Source organism: Spermophilus citellus, assembly GCF_964194105.1.
Source record: "Spermophilus citellus genome assembly, chromosome: 15".
Classification (NCBI taxonomy): Eukaryota; Metazoa; Chordata; class Mammalia; order Rodentia; family Sciuridae; genus Spermophilus; species Spermophilus citellus.
In genome coordinates, this window is record NC_138195.1 from 60,325,419 (window position 1) to 60,341,142 (window position 15,724).

Here is a 15,724-nt window from a genome sequence, read left to right on the forward strand (position 1 = left end):
TTACAAACTCCAGGATATCCAGAGGCTTTGATCAATTCAGCTGAGCTACAGATAAGAGGCGCCTGTTCTTTTTGGCAGAAGGGATGCTGTTTCTAGACACAGAATGCTGATAATCACCCCTTACTCTTCCTTCCTAAACCAGATGTCATTTCTTTGCTTAATTTCCTGAATATTCATTAACAATATTCAGCAGGAAACCAGATTGAAACTTCACAAGACTTCCAGAAACAAGAGTTGAACAAAAATTACGGGAGCTCATTGTTTGTAGTAAGCTCCTGCACTAGGCTCCAAGAGATCAGGTTAAAACAACATGGATGGATCCTGGGCTTAAACATGAACGTGTGCCTGAGGAACTTCCACAAGCTATGGCCTAAACATGGAGGACTGAGGAACTTCCAGATCCTAGAGCCTAAACATGGATGCTTGAGGAACTTCCGGATCTGGGGACCTAAACATGGATGTGCACCTGAGGAACTTCCAGATCCAGGGGCTTAAACATGGACATGTGCCTGAGGAACTTCCGGATCCGAGGGCCAAACATGGATGCCTAAGGCATTCCGGATACTGGGGCCTAAACATGGATGTCTGAGGCATTTCTGGATCTTAGAGTCTCAACATGGACGTGCACCAAAGGAACTTCTGGATCCCAGAGCCTAAACATGGACGTATGCCTGATGAACTTCTGGTTCCAGGGGCTTAAACATGGACGCGCGCCTGAGGAACTTCCGAGGGCCTAAACATGGATGCCTGAGGCACTTCTGGATCCCAGAGCCTAAACATGGATGCCTGAGGAACTTCCGGACCTGGGGGCTTAAACATGGACATGAGCCTGAGGAACTTCCGGATGCTACAGCCTAAACATGGAGGACTGAGGAACTTCTGGATCCTAGAGCCTAAATATGGTCGCATATGGACGCGCACTTGAGGAACTTCTGACCCCGGGGGCCTAAACATGGATGCTTGAGGCATTCCAGATCCTGGGGCCTAAACATGGATGCCTGAGGCACTTCTGGGTTCTAGAGCCTAAACATGGATGCCTGAGGAACTTTCGGATTCAGGGGCCTAAACATGGACGTGCACCTGACAAACTTCCGGATCCTGGGGCTTAAACATGGACCTGCGCCTGAGGAACTTCCGGATACAGGGTCTTAAACATGTACGTGCACCCGAAGAACTTCCGGATCCGGGGGCCTAAACATGGAGGACTGAGGCATTTCTGGATCCCAGAGACTAAACATGGATGCCTGAGGAACTTCTGGACCTGGGGGCTTAAACATGGACATGCACCCAAGGAACTTCCAGATCTGGGGGCTTAAATATGGACATGCACCTGAGGAACTTCCGAATCCGTGGGCCTAAACATGGACACCCGAGGAACTTCTGGATCCTAGAGCCTAAACATGGACGTGCACCTGAGGCACTTCTGGATGCTATGGCCTAAACAAGGATGTGCGCCTGAGGAACTTCCAGATCCGAGGACCTAAATATGGACGTGCACCCATGGAACTTCCAGATCCTGGGGCTTAAACATGGACGTGTGCCTGAGGAACTTCCAGATCCGGGGGCCTAAACATGGATGCCTGAGGAACTTCCGGATCCGAGGACCTAAACATGGACGTGTCCCTGGAACTTCTGGGTCCTTGTGCCTATAAAGGGCAGGGCGTGACTCTCAGAAGGGATGTGGCCGATGAAGGGGAGCCGAGTATGGGGCCTGTTGGGAGGCAGACTGAGCTGTCGCACCCTGAACTTGAATGTGACGGTGGCCTCACTTCCTGGACTGGGGTGTCACTTCCAGGTGGTGCCGGGGAGGAAGTGAGACCAGGTGCAGAGGCCAAGCCCTGAGGAGGGACACCGTCTTTCTCCTTGCTTAGCCAGGCACCCGGCCTGGCTGGGAACAGAGACATCTTGAGACACTGGCTGCCTCCTGCATCCCTGCTCCAGGACCTCAGGGACCACAGGCAGGGACAGTCGTTGATTCTCCCCTGGCCGCTGACCCTCAGCCCTGGGGTCTGCCCAGGGAGAGCTCTGTCTCCCAGAGGGTCAGGGGGCCCCTGTGACCTGCTGCTCCTTACCCACCGTCATCCTGGGCGAGAACAGGTCAGGACACCAGATGCTACTGAGAATGACATCTCCTAGATGGGTGGCTGGGGACTTTGCCTCTGTCCCCAGGCCCCGGACACCTGACGATCTCCCCCCCAGAGACAGAAAATAACCCCACACTGCCCAAGACTTATTTTTAAGCTTTGGATTCTGAAATTTTCCTGCTGCCACCTTCTTTGTGAAGCCAGTTTTTCAACAGAGACAATATTCTGGGGGGGGGGGGGAACAAAACATGGAGTCAATCAAACCAAGCTGACATATCTGGTCCTCCAAGAAAAATCTGGATTGGAAGGAGAACAGCCATTCTCAACTAGCGAAATAATGAAGTTCCCTTGTCCTTATTTTGTGTAAGCAAAATAAATAATCTAATGTTAATCATCAAATTATTTTTGATGAGTGCTTGGCTCATAGGAAAACTGATTCTGTTTTATGGAATGAAGTGTTACCTAATTTTAAAATTTAAAATGAAGCCAATTTGGATTGTTAAATTACACTGTCATAATTCTGTTCTTTGATAGCAGAAATAAATAAACCTTTAAAAAAATACTGAGATTTGGGTGTCATCTGTCAGTGTAATAGAACCTCTCTGCTCTGACACTTGAAGACTTGAAGTGGAGTGTGGCCACGGCTTAAGTCAGCAGCAAGGAGTGAGGGGAGAGATTTTGAAGACTGCCATAGCATTTGGTAAAACAATTGTCTTTTTTTTTTTTTACATTTATTTTTTTTTTGGCCGTCTCTCTTTTTTTTTTTTTTTATTGGTTGTTCACAACATTACAAAGCTCTTGACATATCATATTTCATACATTAGATTGAAGTGGGTTATGAACCCCCAATTTTACCCCAAATGCAGATTGCAGAATCACGTCGGTTACACATCCACCATTTTACATAATGCCCTATTAGTAATTGTTGTATTCTGCTACCTTTCCTATCCCCTACTATCCCCCCTCCCCTCCCCTCCCATCTTCTCTCTCTACCCCATCTACTGTAATTCATTTCTCTCCTTGTTTATTTTCTCATTCCCCTCACAACCTCTTATATGTAATTTTGTATAGCAATGAGGGTCTCCCTTCATTTCCATGCAATTTCCCTTTTCTCTCCCTTTCCCTCCCATCTCATGTCTCTGTTTAATGTTAATCTTTTCTTCCTGCTCTTCCTCCCTGCTCTGTTCATAGTTGCTCTCATTATATCAAAGAAGACATTTGGTATTTGTTTTTTAGGGATTGGCTAGCTTCACTAAGCATAATCTTTGATAACTTAGGTGGCAGGTAGTGTACCTAAAGAATTAGCATATTCAATGAAAGAATTTGAAAGTCAAATGTTAGTGGCTATTATTGGCCACTATTGGCTGCATTTCAAAAGTTGAGAGAGAATTAGCTCAGAAATAACTGACTGGTTTACAAACAAAGAGCAAAAGGCCTAATATCCAACAAGTCAGACTTGCAGGGTTGGAAAAAGTGCTACTTGTCTTTCCCAACAGATAAAACAAACAAACAAAAAAAAAAAAAATGGAGAAAGCCTTTGAGTGAAAGTCAATTAGCATTTAACACAGCTTTTACACTTTCATTCTAAAGGGCCAGAATCGGCTCTCAAACCCACTGTAAACCCTCTGAAAGGTTAAGGTGTCTCCAAGTAAAAAGGCAGTTAAGGTTGTGGCTTCTCAGTTCAGTCTGAGAAACTAAAGGTGTAGCTCACCCCACAAAGCCAGACTGGTTCAAAGTATCATCCATTAAGTCAACAAGGAAAGGCATGGAAGCAAAAACACAAAGGCATACCGCAAATACCAGGAGAATACCTAGAAAAGAATCCATGGCTTCGCTATAGGCATGTGGGAATAACGGGGAACCAAATAGACAAGATACCTACTTCCTTTGCAAAAGTTTGCCCTGCCAAGGAAACCTTGAGCCAGAGTCTAAAAATGCAGGGAGAACTGTTCAAGACCCAAAAGAACTCTGGAGCCCCGATACTCTAAATTAGGAAGCAGATGAGAAAGCTGCTTAGCCTCTAAGAAGAGCATACCTTTGGGGTTCACTTGCCATCTATCTAAAGACAAAATTACAACCATTTGGTTTTATTTTCTATCTCCCCACCCCTTGGGAATCAAACCCAAGGGCCTTAGACATACTAAGCACACATTCTATCCCCAGCCTGATTTTATTTTCTATTCTAGAATTGAACAACACTGTTCACAAAATAGAATAAGTGTCCCTGCTGGGTGCAGTAGCCCATGCCTATAATCCCAGAGACTCAAGAGGCTAAGGCAGGAGGATCACAAGTTTAAGGCCAGCCTCAGCAACTTAAGGAGACCCTGTCTCAAAAATAAATAAATAAATAAATAAATAAATAAAAACAACAACACAGAAAGTGGTGGGGATGCAGCTTGGTGGTAAAGTGCCCCTGAGTTCAATCCCTAATATCAAAACAAAATAATAAGTGTTTAAGTGGTCTGAGCAAATGAATTTGGATTTATAGACAGAGAAGCCAAAAAAAGCAAGAACAAAAAGTTGATTGTGCACTTCAGAGTTACTTTCCCTTTGCAAGGCAGGGACAGGGAGATAGAACAATAGAAAAATAACAGTTTAACATCAGGTTACTTCTGGTTATTTCTTTTGTGTAAGGACTAAGGCAGAGGAACTTCTCTATTGTGCCTATTAAAATTGGCCTATTTGAGAAATTGGGCTGTTTGTTATCTCTCTAATCTTGATATCTTACAAAGTGCTTAGTTTCAGCTTGGTGATATCAAAGTGTTGTGTAATTCCATTTTGATTGTTAGCTGGGTCTGTTAGGGCTCAGTGCGGAGCTGAGTCCAAAACAATGGCCTTCCCTAATTTTTATTGAACAGATTCGATCAAGTAGGCTATTGGAAAAGGACAGACCTCCCAGAGTAGAGTTAAAGACTGAAGAAAGAATGGACTGGGAGGCCCTCCCAGGGAGACTTGGGGTCCCAAAGCAACATTCTTTACCTACAAAAGAAAAAAAGGAGCACAGAGGGATTCCAGAACTGCTTTAGCATTTTAGAATGAGGACCGGTGACTGCTTGGTATCTCCTATTCACCACTTTCTGAATGGCAGTATATTATGGTTTGGATCTGGAATGTCCCTCAAAGACTCCCTCTCCTTTGCTTTCTGGCCACCAGGAGGTGAGTAGCTCTGCTAGACCACACCCTCTCCACCAAGGTGTTCTGCCTTACCACACAGGCCAATAGCAATGAAGCTAGCCGACCATGGACTAAAACCTTTGAAACTTTGAGCCCAAATAAATCTTTTTTATTTTTATGTTGCTTTTCTCAGATAGTTTGCACAATGACAAAAGCTGACTAATATACCTTGTATATCAAATTTTCCAATCTTTGTTTTGCTGTATTAGTATATAGCCTGCATTGGGGGTGAGGGATAAAAAGCAGATAAGTCTAATTTTTGGTCTGTAGTCTCTAGATAGAGAGGAACCATATCCAGAGTTGACATAGAAATGACTTTGTATTATCCCTTAATTTAAAGCCTAAATTCGGCATCATCCAGAATCTGTGACCAGGTGGGATCTTGGGGTAGTCTCCTTTGGAGAATGTATCTCTCCTACAAGAGAAGAATGTGCCAAATATTTGATCATCAGAAGCGAAAATTGTGTTAATCACTAGTGCTGCTGGCCAATATTTCCGGTCTCTTCCTTCCAGGCCCATGGGGTCAGGCTGCAACTCCTGGATATTTAATAACTGAGCTGGGCAGTGTTCCTAATCTGGCTAGTGATATATGAATGGAAAGAATGTGTGTCATTTGTAGGCAAGAGCACTTCCAGCTGGATTCAGACCCGTTAAGACTCTGTCTTTGTTAACATAACCAACAAAATTTAAGCTAATGATGGCTCCATTATCTGGGTCTCAGAGTAAAGAAGATAAGCCATAGGGAACCTCCCGGTTGCACCTCAATGGATTTGTGTTGATATACACCTTTGTTGTTTTAAGACAGAGATTTCAAGGTTATTTTTTACTGTCAGATAAATTTGCTATTCTATTTGCTCTAATAAAATACCTGAAATAATTAACTTATATAAAGAAAAGGTTTGTTTTGGCTCATGATTCCAGAGATTCTAATCTAAGATCAGGTGGCCTCATTGCTTTGAATCTGTGGCAAAGCAGCACATCATGGTAGGAGTATGAGGTGGAACAAATCCGCTCACCTCATCAGCCAGGAAACAAACAGGAGAGATGGGTAAGATACTAGGGCCTTATAATCTCCTTTGAGGGTGTACCCCCAATGATTTAAGGATCACCCACCCCAGGTTCCACTTCCTAACGGTTCTTACCTATTGGGCCACCCTCGGGATGAAAACTTTAACATGTGGACATGTTAAAAACTCTTATCCAAGTCATAGCACTTGGCTATCCTGAGTAATATATCCTGCATCAAAGTCTTTAGCTGTTTATTTCTCCAGAATCCTCTCTGTCCAACAGGAACAGATACAGGAGCTGTTATTACTACTGATAACACATGTGGTAGCTCAGTGTTAATAAAAAGGTATATAGGTCCTGTTATATTTATTTTTCTCTGAAACTTCCTCCAGAAGAAAACTGTCAATCTGGTAGTAATTAAAACTGTAAAATTGAATCTGCATTTCAAAAATTGTGGCATCAATATTTGATTACATCAATATTTGATTACTCTTTTGATTACATTGCTTTAAAACAAAGCCTGTTTCTTCAAGACTTTTTAGAATACTAGAATAGTTTCTGAGAGACATTTATGCTTCCTGCAGTAAATCTCAATAAAGAAATGAGGAAAGACACAGGGGTAGGGAGTGAGGGGAGAACCAGAAAACTTTTCCTCTGGTCACAGAAAAAAATTTGTGTGTGAGTGTGTGTGTGGTGGTGGTGATTGAACTCAGGTTCTTGTGCATGCGAGGCAAGCACTCTACCAACTGAGTTATATCCCCAGCCCCAGAAACAATTTTTTTTAATATCTCCCCTACTCCCAGGTTCTAGGGATTGAACCCAGGGGTGCTCGGCCTCTGAGCTACATTTCCAGATCTTTTTATTTCTATTTTGAGATAGGGTTTTGCTAAATTGCTAAGCCTGGCTTTGAATTTGTGATCCTCCTGCCTCAGCCTCCCAAGTAGCTGGGATTATATATAGGTAGATGCCCCTGTACCTGGCCTCACAGAAACAATTGTAAAGAACTAAGAGAGTCTGCCATGAGAAAAAATTGTTGTCCTCTTGATTTCACAGTGTAGAGGACTAAGTGTAAAATCTGAATTTCCCTATACCAGCCACAGAGCATTAGCAAGTGTTCCTGGTGAAGACAGATTTCCTAATGCCCACGGTGATGTGCAGCACAAGCACATTTCAGTCATCGAAGGACCACATGTATGACAGTGGTCCCATAAAATTACATGGCCATCTTAGTTTGTGAGTGCATTCTATGAGGTGCCCACAAAAACAAAATGGCTCAACACAGGCACAGAATATATCCCGTCGTTAACCAAAGGGTGACTACATTTCTTCGTGAGTATAAACACTTGAGTGTTCAATTACTCCTTTGGGCACAGGTTTGACTCAACAACCTGTTACTGCCATGGAGAGTAACAATTCTCTCAAGAATTAGCTAAGTTAGAATTAGCTGTAATAATTGTGAATAGGAGCAACAGAATTGAAATTTCTTTCTCCACTGTTTGTGAAGATTTGTTAAGCATATTAGTATGAGGAAAATATATTTGAGTATTGTATAATCAACAGAAAAAATATTTTAAAGTACTTTTGAAGATGTTCTTACACTGTTAATAGTAATTATGTTCAAATTGCCTAAGGACTTCTACAGGTTAGAAAGACCTTGTTTCCTTACATCCAAGTGTGTCATAAAATTATATTTCTTCTAAAATTTTTTATCTTGAGCTGAGGATATAGGTCAATGATACAGCGGTTGCTAGCATGTGCGAGGCCCTGGGTTTGATTTCCAAACAGTAAAAAAGAATTTTTTTTCTTTTTCTTATCTTGGAAGGACAGTCTTCCTTTCACTATGTGTAAGTTTGGTTAACAGCATGATATAATTATTTGTAGTATATACACAGAAATATTTAACTTTAGTAGGTAAAAGGAACCTTAGGTCAAGTTCAAACTCCTGTCTACAACTAAGAAAACTGAGACTTAGAAAGATCAAGGAATTGTCCAAGATCAGTGACAGCAGATATCAGAATCAATTTACAGTTTCATGAACCAGTGAGTTTCCCACTTTGCTCAGCCAATCTGGGCCGAATTATCTGTCACTTGCAACTGAGAGTATCCAACAGACAGAATCTGTGGGAACTTTTCTTATTTATTTACCAATCTATAAATGGAGTTACAGTAACCTGTTATAAAGTTCTGTCCCAAATACACACAAGCTCTCAAAAAAACACACTTTTCACAGCAGAAAATGTAAGAGTTGAAAACCTGGGAACTATTTAAGGACTTTAAAGTGGTGAATGAAAATTTTAATGAAAGGGTTTCTGTTGCACTGTAAAGAAACCAGTAATTATTGCACATGGCGCAATCTGTTAAACATTAAATACTCCATGCAAAGAAATCAGCCATGGTTTCTTTCAAATTAATACATACCAGATTTCCTTAGTTTGAATTTTAGTCATGTGGTAAAACCTAGAGCTGGCAGGAGTCCAAGCACTCACACACCTACCACTATGAGTGAAACCTGGTGCTACCTTCCCCTGGGCTCTGTGAAAATACACACAAAAAAGCTCCAGATTCAGAGCCCCCTGGATATCTTGGTCCTTCTTTACCCTAAAGAAATAATTATGTATGTGTCCACATAATTTAGCTTAAAAATTGAAGTTTTACTTGTAATAATTATAAAACTAATATACAGTCCAACAATAAAAGGATGAATAAACAAATGATTATTCACTAACATGAGACAACACATCACTATGAACATCTTTTTGGTGGACAGCTTTTCACAACATGAGAATGAATGTTCATGTGAAAAAGAACAGAGATTAAATGGTACATTTCACATGGAGACAGTTTTGTCTAAAAACCAAATTGCTATTTGGACATAAAATATGACTGGAAACTTAAGGCCCAAATGTTTACAACTATTATCTCTGGATCATGGATTGGGAGTGGTTATTTTCTTCTTCTGGCTTTTTCTGATATTTTCATACAAGTTTTTACAATCAACACATTGAAGCTTTATAATTTTATTTTATTTTTTTAAATATTTTTATTTAGTTGTAGATGAACACAATATCTTTATTTATTTATTTACTTTTATGTGGTGCTGAGGATCGAACCCAGGGCCTCACGCATGCAAGGCAAGCGCTTTACCACGGAGCTACAAGCCCAGCCCGCTTTATAATTTTAAATGAGATTAAACTCTCATTTAAAAGTTTCTCTGTAATGATGCAAAGGAAAAAGAAACTGTTTTTAACTTTGCTTCAGTGAGCAGATAGCAGATCTGTGGTTTGCCCAGGAAAAACAACCCACCTGCCTCACAAGTTTCTTCTAGTGCAACATCCTACCATATCTAACATTGCCTATAATCTTAGTGACTCATGAGACCGAGGCAGGAGGATCGCAAGTTCAAGTCTAGCCTGAGCAACTAAGTAAGATCCTATCTCAAAATAAAAACTGGGTCTATAGTGGTAGAATGCTTGCCTCGCATGTGTGAAGCCCTGGATTTGATCCTCAGTGCTGCAAAAAAGTTAAAAATAAAAATTAATGAATAATATAAAGGGCTGACAAATGCAGCTTAGTGGTACAGCATCCCTGGGTTTACTCCCCAGTACCACCAAAAATTACATAATTAACTAATTAATTAATTAATCGTAGGGAGTGGGGCCAGGGATAGAGCTCAGTGGTTCAATACCTAGTAACCTCCCCAAAAAGAGGAAGAGTAGGGAAGCCTGCCCATCAAAAGCAAGTTGTTCAACAAGTTAGGCACTTGACAAAACAAAGATTCCTTCAGGTAGAAAAGGAATTCCTTCAGGTGGAAAAGGCTTGATTTGCCTTTGTTTTAGTCCTCTTTCAGTTGCTGTAACAAAATACCAGAGGTTGGGTAATTTATAAAATGAAAAGGTTTATCTTAGCTCATGGTTCTAGAAGCAAGGAAGTCCAAGAGGAGGGTACCAGCATCTTCTCAGTGTCTAATGAGGACCTCATGCTGTATCACATCATGGCAGAGTGTGCAAGGTGCCAAATTAGCTCTGTAGTAACTGGTTCTCATAACAACCAATCCACTCTTAGAGAACTAAGCCAGTCTCCGGAAAAAGACAATAATCTGTTCATGAGGACAATGCTCCCATGGGGGCATGACCTCATCATCTCCTATGGCCCCACTTTCCAGCACCATCACACTGACAATCAACTTCCAACATTGGTTTTAATAGGAATGAACCATATGCAAACCATGGCACTTACTCGCATTACTGTGAGGGGAAAAAAAAAAGCATATGTTAAACTTGGCAATTCAAACCACACTTAAAGGGGCACAGGCATGTGCGTAGGAAAGGCTACACATCCTTGTATGATAATAACCCTTCTTTCGCTGTCACAGTCCCAGATCCCAGCTTCCTCCCTCTCGCCCAGAGATAAGAGCACAAGAGCTGATCATCTTTTCATATGCTAGAGGGAAAAAAATGATAGGAAGGATTTTTGTTTTAGAGCTTCTGATGCAAGTAGAAATATCATGTCAGCAAAGGAAAAAAAAAAGTAGAGTTTGGGTTTCACCTCTGCCACTCAAGGCCAATTTATCTATCAGCCACCATAGGCACAGTACATGAAAATATTTCTTTGAAAATCAGAAGAAAAAATATAAATTTTTAAGTTGAAGAAAATGCAGCAATATGGCCCAGGTGCAGGGTTGCATATCTTTAATTCTAGTTACTGGGAAGGCTAAGGCAGGAAAATGGTAGGTTCAAGGCCAGCCTTAGCAAGGCACTAAGCAACTTAGTGAGACTCTGTCTCAAAATAAAAAATAGAAAGGGCTGGAGATGTGGCTCAATGATAAAGCACACCTGGTTCAATCCCCAACACCAATTAGAATTTTAGGGGTAGGAGGAATATAATCAGTGGTAGAGCATTTGCCTAGCATGTTCCAGTCCCAGGTTCAAGCTCCAGCACTGGGGAAAACAAAAAATACAGATCACTAGTCTCCTAGAGATTCTGACTCCATGGGACTGGAATGGTGCCCAGAAAAAAATTGAGCAGGAGCCTAGGGGAGGGGGGTGGGGAGACACACTATAATTCTCACTGATTGAGTTCAGAACTACTATTATAGTTGAATCCAAATGAATGCTATAAATAGCTGGACCATGTCTTAAAATCTAGAAAGGGAAGTTTGAGCTATCCTTGTTTGCAAATGGGAGGGCAGAACTCGGGCTGACAGCTGAGGGCAACACACGGTAATGACCCAGCAGATACTCCTGTTCCCAGAATATATCTAACTGCTTATTAATGAAATTATTTATGGACAAGTTACACCATAAGTGCCACAGGTGATTTTCAAATTTTAAATACAGCATTTGCAGTTCTAAGTATCATTCCATGCATGATTAAACCCCATCACTATGATTTAGAAGGTCCACTTATAATTAAATTCCATCAATAAGCTCTTCTCTCCCAGTGACTGTCATTTTAAAGGTAGCATGCATTCCATTTTAACTCTGGCAACAGTGTTCATGTATTTAGGTCATGCACCCAGACATTCTTTGCTTTGCAACCCATATGGCTGACCTTGACACAGATAACCACATAAATCAAAACAAGAAACAGAAATACCAATATAAAAGCTATGTTTTAAAGTTATGATTGGAGGAAGAAAAGAAAAAAAAAAGGAAGCAAAGGAAGCCATGTACTAAGGCACCATTCTGGTAGCACCAGTAAATGTATTCTTAGCTTGGATCTGGGCCAGGAGGAATCAGGGAAAAGATGGAGTCAGAGATGAAGGGGCCCCAAAATGCCAAACCCTAAAGGTACCAAAAACATACAATGGAGGAAAGACAGCCTTTTAACAAATAAAGCTGGGAAGACTAGTTATCCATACGTAGAAGAATAAGGTTAGAACCCCATCTCTCACCCTGCAGAGAAGTCAACTCAGAAAGGATCAAAAGATCTAGGAATTAGGCCAGAAACTTGTCAGCTCCTAGAACAAAATGTAGGGTTGACACTCCATACAAGCATAGGCAATGACTTTCTCAAAAGGATTCCTAAAGCTCAGGAAATCATACCAAGGATCAACAAGTGGATGACATCAAACTAAAAAGCTTCGATCCAGCAAAGGAAACAAGTATGAATGTGAAGAGATAATCTTCAGAATGGGAGAATCTTTGCTAGCTACTCTTCACTCAGAAGATTACTATCTGGAATATATTAAAAACTCAGAAACTTTTAACACTGAAAAAAAAACACGATCAAAAAATGGGCAAATGAACAAAACAGACAATTCTCAAATTAAGAAATACAATTGGCCAACAAATATATGAAAAAATGTTCAACATAATTAAGCAATTAGGGAAATGCAAATCAAAAATACACTGAGATTTCATCTCACTACAGTTAGAATGGCAGTCTGCAAGAATACAAACAATAACGAGAAGGGGGAGGAAATATGGAATAATTTTTTTAAAATCATGCTATATGCATATATAAATATACCACAGGAAATTTCACCTTTATGTGTAAGTAGAAAGAACTAATAAAAAAAAATAAAGAGGGCTGGTGTTGTAACTCAGTGTCAGAGCGCTTGCCTGGGCACATGTGAAACACTGAGTTTGATCCTTAGCACCACATAAAAATGGACAAATAAAATAAAGGCATGCTGTCCATCTATAGCTACAAAAAAATTAAAAATCAATAAATAGGTGAGTGAAAGATCAGAGAGTAGAAGAAGGAGGAGAGAAAGGAAAAGTGGGGGAAAGTGAACTGAAATCAAATTCCAATCAAATTGTGTATGAATGTGTCAAGATGAACCCAACTAGTATGTATAGCTATAATGTTCCAATTTAAAAGAAAAAAGTCTTAAGTAAGATTTTTTTAAAAAAGAATACAAACAATAATAAATGCTGGAGAGGATATGGAGAAAAAGAAACATTTTTTATATTACTGATTGGATTATAAATTTGTACAACCACTGTGGATATCAGTATGGAGGTTCCTCAAATCTAGAAATAGAAATACCACATAACCTAGATATACCACTCTTCAGCATATTATATAATACATTCACACCTGTGTTTATAGCAGCACAATTCATAATAGCCAAATTATAGAACTAGACTAGGAAAGTCAATGTATGAACAGATAAAGAGAATGTTGTGTATAGGCCCAGCATGGTGATGCATGCCTGTAATCCCAAAGACTTGGGAGGCTGAGGCAAGAGGACTGAAAATTCAAGACTAACCTCAGTAACTTCAAGAGACCCTGTCTCAAAATAAAAAAACAAAAAGGGCTGGGATTGTAGTTCAATGGTAGAGCACCCCTGGGTTCAACCTTCAGTGTGGTGAAAAAATATATATATGGTATATATGTTCAATGGAATTTTATTAAGCCATTAAAAAGAATCAAATTATGTTAATTGCAGGAAAATGGATGAAACTAGAGACCATTATGTTAAGCACAATAAGCCAAACCCAGGAAGTCAAGGGTCCTGTGTTTTCTCTCATATGTGGAAGTTAGAGAGGAAAAAGGGAAAAAAGGAAAGTTAGGTCTCATGAAAATAAAAGGGAGGTCAGTGGGCTAGAGGACAGGGACCAGGAGCAGGAAAGAGAGGTGGGAAAGGGTAAGTTCTGGGGAATTACATTGACCAAATTACATTATTATAATGTGTGCATGTACGAATATATAACAAAAAATCCTACTATGATTTATAATCATAATGCATTGTTTTAGTCAGGTTTTTTTGGTTTTTTTTTTTTTTTTTTTTTGCTGCTGTGACTAAAAGGACGCACCCAGAACAATTATAGAGGAGCATCAATTTGAGAGCTCATGGTTTCAGAGGACTTTGTCCCTAGAAGGCCAGCTCCATTCCTAGGAGCTTGAGGTGAGGCAGAACACCATGGTAGAAGAGTGTGGCAGCGGGAAGCAGCTTAGCTTACAAGGTGATCAGGATACAGACACAGTGATTCTAATGCCAGATACAAAATATACCCCAAAGCTACGCCCCTAATTCCTACCTCCCCCAGGCACACTCTACCACCTCAGTTACCATTCAGTTAATCCTTATGGGGGCAGGAGGAGGTTAACTCACTGATTGGGTTAAGATTCTCACAACCCAATCATTTCTCCTTTGTGCATTGTCTCATGTGAGGTTTTGGAAGACACTTCACATCCAAACCATAATAAGCATCCATAAAAAATAGAGGGCGGAAAAAACTGAAGAAATGTCAAACTCATGAGATTATAAGAGCTTTTTCTCTTCAGTGTCTTCCTCATGTCCCTGAGCAGCTCAGAGAGTGTGCTTCTTTCCCAAGGTCCTGAAGCCTTTCCATGTCACCTTACAAGATAAACTGGAACAGAAAGAGGAGTGTCACTCCAGTGCTACTTCTCCCCAGCACCCCTGCAGTCAAGCCCTCTGTGTCTTCTGCTCCAGGTCTTTAGGAGGGGAAATGTCAGGCAGATGAAATTTGACTCCCATCCCACAGTAATTTCTCAGGCTGTCCAGATGAGGCATAAGGAAAACACAATTACAAACAACCATAATCATCACCCCTATTTCTCACCAGGAAGCTAGGGGTTCTGCCCAATCTAGAGATAATAGAAGATGAACATCTACCTTCTACATGGTCATCAGCTTATCACACCATCTTGTTTATCAGAAATACAGTCCCTGGATGAAAAAAGAAGATTCCACAATTCTTGACCAGGTGTACTAAGGGACCCAACAACTATGCACCTTTGTGATTATCTCCAATGTTACCATTTCTGCAGCCAAAGATGATCACAGTGTCCACCCAGGTACAGCTCCTCCAGCCTCCTAATACCCTGCACTGGGGCTCAAGATGGTAATCTCATTACCTGCTTAAGCAAATCTCAGTTTAAACCACCAAGAGGTTTAGTTTTCTGTCTTGACAAGCCACCAGAGCATGCTTGCCTTCTCTAGGGATGCTATTGGCAATTTAATGCCGGGGAATAGTTAATTAAAGAGACTTTGGAGAGAATAGCATTGCTAGGTGGCACTACTAGACAAAACAGCAGATCTACCAGAAATGGCTTTGTTCATTTATTTCAGCCTGGACTATGCAAGACTGGCAAACCTTTGAAGTAGAGCTACGATGGTGGAGGAACTAAAGAAAGATGTGCCAAACCGCTTTCTCTTGATCCCCTACTACTCCACTGATCTTCCTTATGTCTAAAATCAGCATAGTACAGGAAACCACATCAATGTTTATAGCATTACAATTCACAATAGTCAGATTATGGAACCAGTTCAGATGCCTATCAATAGATGAGTGGATTTAAAAATGTGGTATACATACACAGCAGAGTTTTATTTAGCCATAAAGAAGAATGAAATTATGGAGTTTACCAGCAAATGGATGGAAATGGAGAATATCGCACTAAGTGAAATAAGCCAGACTCAGAAAAATCAAGAGTTGAATGTTTTCCCTCATATGCAGAAGCTAGAGCAAAAATAAGGGGGGAAA

General features: G+C 40.7%; 1 protein-coding gene across 6 annotated transcripts in view; it reads right to left on the reverse strand.

Annotated features, from left to right (window-relative positions):
- PANK1 (pantothenate kinase 1) overlaps window positions 1–15,724 on the reverse strand; it is a 71,661-nt gene that overhangs the window by 32,025 nt on the left and 23,912 nt on the right. The window lies entirely within an intron of this gene.